This window comes from Buceros rhinoceros, unplaced genomic scaffold, assembly GCF_000710305.1.
Source record: "Buceros rhinoceros silvestris isolate BGI_N320 unplaced genomic scaffold, ASM71030v1 scaffold34749, whole genome shotgun sequence".
Taxonomy (NCBI): domain Eukaryota; kingdom Metazoa; phylum Chordata; class Aves; order Bucerotiformes; family Bucerotidae; genus Buceros; species Buceros rhinoceros.
The window spans coordinates 8,681-13,671 of record NW_010432688.1 but is presented as its reverse complement, the minus strand read 5'-3'; the positions used below and the strand labels follow the sequence as shown (position 1 = coordinate 13,671).

The window sequence follows — 4,991 nt, the reverse complement described above, 5'->3', positions numbered from 1 at the left end:
CATTGATGGAGATGACACGAGTATCGGCTGTTTATGGGCAGTGTTTTCCTGATGTGTGAGACCTGCAGCTTCAGCAGCACCGCTCCCTTTCTTAGCACGAACCAGACAATCTGATTTTGGAGTTCAGGTTCATTCCCCTTGTTCTCTGAGCTGCAAAGCTGCAGAGCAGAGGCAGCCAGGGAGGGTACCGGAGCCTGGTGCCCGGTTCTATTTTGGGCAGGTACTGCAATGTGAGCATGATCCGGGCTAACAGCTGGGCTCAGGCGCTCCTCGGCACAGGGGGCTTTTTGCTGGTTTATTTCTGTGCACGCAGGCAGATCTAGCAGTTGAGGCTGAACACCACAGTCTTCCCTGGGAAGCTCTGTGTGAGGATATCTACAGTTCCCAAGCCCTGCTGTTAACTGGGTGACCTGTGAGATCCCAGTGACACCTCATAGAAATGGTAGCACAGTTTTCTTTTTTCTTTTTAAACATTTTCAAAGAAATGTAGTTGTGACTTGACTGACTTGCATGTTGTTAGGAGAACACTCGCCTTGGTATGGATATTTTTTTCCCAGCATATCTGTGGCCCTGGGGAAGCTTGCAGACTGTTAGCTGCCCAAAAAGGGGCAGTTTGTCTGCATGCTCCTACTGCTTCCTCTGCGTTGGCTTTGGGAATTGTGCAGCTGCAGCATTTAGAAGTGAACTTTGATGTGGGGGGGTGTTAATTTTTTTTATTAGATTGCCTAGTGCTGATCTGCTTGGACTAGGCAGAAGTCCCCCTTATGGGATAGACCCGACTTACACTGGCTTAGCTGGTCACTAAACTGCAGGGTTAGGCTATAGCACAGCGATTGTTTTAAGGTATTGCTGCATCCTCCCAAAATAATTCTGCATACTCTCCTCCTGTCTGATCCTCATCCCCCACTGCCCCTTGTGCCAGCTCAGGTGTTTGTGCAGCTGCACAGTGGACTACAACAGTTTCCCACTTTTCCATGCAGCTGCTCTCTTGCATGGTAGTGTGTCTTTAGTTAGAACTTAAGGGACACTTAGGACCTCCAGATTTTCTGTCTTTTCAGCCCTCCCTTTTCAGTTTCTCCCTTTGGAGAACTCTTACATCGAGCACTCTATTGTTTGGAAGAACCATTTTTCTGTACAGAAGGAATAAAATTAGAAGAACTTTATGCAGGTTGTAAAAAAGGCAAAAATCAGTGCAGAGGTGGACAACAGAAAGAAGCCACCTGAATGCAGGGGCAAGCGACCGCTGCTGGAACCCAGAGAGTTGTGGCTGTGGCAGGGGTGGGTGGCTGCTGGGAGGGTTCTGGGCAGTCCTTTCCTGATGTACTGCAGATGGATTTGCTGACAGCACAGGAAGGATGAGAGGGAATTTTGTGATCTATTCAAGACCAGAAGCTACAGCTTCTAGTTACAGCTCCTGTGTACTCCTGTCTTCCCTTCAATGTCCTTGTGATCTGATCTCTGTTCTCCTCCCCACCATGTGGTTTTTTTTTTTTTTCCCCAAACTAATTTTAGTTACTGTTTTTACCCAACGAACATCTTCCCCAGCCCTAGTCCAGCAGCAAGCCTTTTCTCCTCATGTAAAGGAAATCAGAAGCTCCAGTCTCCACATCCCAATTGCCTAAGCAGGCAACGTGCCCGACCTAGCTGCCTTGTTTCTTGCATTTTTCTCTTCTTCCCTCTGAAGAGGACACGTGCAGGTTTTCTGTCCTCTTGGGTGCATGGCCACTAGCAGCATGCTCCCTGCCTACAGCTCTGCTGGTGTTTCTGACTGTTCTAAGCCAGCAGCTGCCTGGCAGACTATTCCCTGGAGCGATAGGCACACATTAAGGTCATTCTGGGGTGTAGGCTTTTGTGGTTCGGTTTGAGCTCTGTGGGATTGGACTCAGAGCTTTGTTAAAGCTTCTACTCTGAACATGCAGAAAATGGTTTTATTTTTTTCCTCACAAGGGTTATAGCTTGCCATGCATGTGGAGATTTTCAGGGGAAAGGCAATGGTTGCATCCTTGAAGACATGTGCCTCCTGTCTGCTGCCAACCCTCGTGTCTGTGTTGCTGTGCACAGGCACAGTCTTGCTTCTCTAGGGAGCAAGCTCCTCCTCTGCATGATCTTTTTTATCTCTTCTTCCCCCCCGCCTCCCTCCCACCCCAGCATGGTCAAAACAACACATTGTTTTCCCAGCTGCTTTCTTGGGAGGAGCTGAGCTGTTTTGACTGAAATCATGCTGTCTTGCTGAGGAAGAAAACACAGCCTCTTGAGGCAGATGCTTAGCATGGAAAACTTCAGCCAAGCTATCTAAAGGGTGGACCTGGTCCAAGTCTGCTACAAGTGAGTTTTGCCTGACTCTCATTCGGGTCCTTGGCTGTGGGATGCCTTTCCCATTCTTCAGAGAGGTTCTGTATTTTTTTCACCATTTTCCCAGGCTCTTCGGGAGCAGTTTTTGCCATAGTTTCTAGCCCGGAAGGGAGCAGCGGTGGCTGATGAGCTTGGCAGGGCAGAAGCTGTTGCAATGTGTTCTCATCATGCATAGAGCATGAAAAAGTCTGCTGCAGACATCAGTGAAATTAATGGAGTGGCCTTAGGTTAAAGTCTGGCAGAACAACTGAAAGCCATTCTCTGAGGAAATGTGTTGGAACAGGTTAACAACTGATGGTATCTGTTCTGCTTGTTGTGTCATGACTGATCTTGCAGGGCCACAGCAGGTGGACACCAAGATTCAGGACAACCACAGCTCGCCTGGACTTTGGTTGGCGAAGGGGATTCCTGAGGCTTTACTGAGTCTGGCCAAGTGTCCCTCTCTTTCAGAAAACAAATGGTAGATTTTCTAGCATTTACCGAATGGTGTTACTGTCTCAAAGTGTCAGTTTTGCAGCATTGTATCCAAGGAAGTTATTCAAAATCAGCAACTGCTTCAAGCAGACGTTCTGAATCAAAACTTCTTTCTCCTCAACTCTCTCCTCCTCTCTCTCTGTCATTTTCTGGCCACTCTTACAGATAATGCTGCCAAAGTGCTTGATGCTTTCTGTTGGAGGATGTCTGGCCCCACTGTATCAAAGTGCCCTGTTCTACTGTGTGCTTAGAAATGCCCCTCTTTAAATCACGGGGCCTGCAGAAAGGGTTCTTATTGATTGTTTCAGTCCGTGCGTTGTATTTCATGCAGTTTTCTATTAACGTGAGGCCAGGTATGTGCAATTTGGGATGAGCTTTTCGGAAGCCAGGCAGAGTGAAACAACTCTGGCATATTTCAATGGATAATCTCCCTCTATTGGAAAATAACCAACCGATGGGTCGATCTGGTGCTGCAGATATGATCGCCTCTTTCAAATTACTCTTGTAGCTATTGCTGTTCCCTAAATATAGCCATTGACTGAGGCGGAAAGAAAAGCATCAGTGCGTTTTCTGTAGCTGCCTGCGCCACACCGTATGCAGGTGCTTGAGAGAAAATACCTAGTGCTTGTTTAGCTGTACAGATTTCCACTTTCCAGTTAGTGTAGGAGAACATTTAACCGACTTCTCCAAAGGTCACTCAAGTGTTTCTTAATTACAGTCACTGTTTGGGTTTTTTTTCGAATGCTGAATGTAATGTGATTGCTACCAGCAGTAAGGCGGGGCTTTGTGTTGGGTTCAATGGCTTTGCACTCTTCTCCGTCTGACTTCTCAAAACTACCTGTTATCTGACACTGTCTCCACCACGGAGGACACTTCATGTCCTCCAGGTACCTTGCTGGTTAGATGGGGGTTTAAAATCTAGTGCACTTTGAGAAAGGAAATGAATTTGAGTTGTCCATCCCAGTTCCCAGCTAGGCAGTCTACTGTTTAAGATCCATTCCTGTGTACATAGAGAAGCAAAGACTCTAGCAATTAGACTGGGAGCGACTGGAGACATAGGCTCACAGGTCTGGTCTGTAAGAGACCACAAACAAAGTAGAGCAGCATCCATGGACCTGCCAAAACATTTCTGGCAGTGCGAAGGCTGGAGTGCATGTGCTTAGGGTATTTTGTGTCAAACAGAAGGACCGAGCATGAGTTTTGTGCTTCCATGGTTAGGCAGGGTGTGAGCTGTGGAATTTTTGAGTTCCCATTTTGGATAAAGTCTCATAACGATGCCTTAGTTCTCTCTTTTTTTCTTCCTTTCTTTCTCCTGAGTGGCTCAGAAGCAGTTCTGAAGTCATCTCTGCAAGGTCTCCAGGGACAGTGCTCCAGTCCTTGCAGTTGAAAGGTCTGTCCTGGTCACTCAGCATTCTTAGGCCAAGTGTGTCAAGCAGGAGCTTGTTAAAATATCTGATTCAGACCCTAGTCAGGCATCAGAAGCTTCAGTAGGCATCTGGAATAATAAACATCCTCTAGCTTGTCTCAGAAGTGTTATGCTTTCAGGGTAAATGTGGGGTTTCTTTTCTATTCCACCTTTTCCCTTGGCACAGAAGTGCTTGGCACTTGTGTGTGTGGAAGAAGTTACAATACCATGTGTGTAGCTGAGGGAAACCATTACCATGTGAAGTAAAAAGAGCTCAAGGTTCTATCCACGTGGAGTTTTGAGCGTGTTTGGGCATGGTTCAAAAGCATTCCAGGCTAAAGTACTGCTAATGCACTTTTGTCTGCCATAGAGATTGAGGTGTCTTGAGTCCTTGACTACAAAGGACGGTAGCAGAGGCTTGTGAATGAAGCACGATGAGTATATTGCTCTGCAGCCCTATGGATAGTAAATTGTTTGGGCTCTTCGTACTGGTCTGTGCACCAGTTTGCTGTGGTCGATGCTGCAGCTGTATCTTTTGACAGCTCCAACACTCAGAAAAAGAAAAAAGGCTTGTGCAGGAAGGGTATGCTCAAAGAAGCTGAGGCTGACCCTCATTTTAGCTTTCCATTTCTAAGAGCTCAAAGGAGTTTGGTTGGGAATATCCTGGTGTGAGTTAAGAACAACCTCAAGAATTAGGTTTGTAGTGGCTTTACTGTAAGTGATCAAAGGGGTTTTCTCTCTGCCCTGTGGAAAGAGCAGG

At 46.8% G+C, this 4,991-nt stretch overlaps 1 protein-coding gene across 1 annotated transcript in view; it reads left to right on the top strand.

Annotated features, from left to right (window-relative positions):
- The window catches only part of KLHL36 (kelch-like family member 36), a 13,161-nt gene that overhangs the window by 6,660 nt on the left and 1,510 nt on the right, over positions 1-4,991 (top strand). The window lies entirely within an intron of this gene.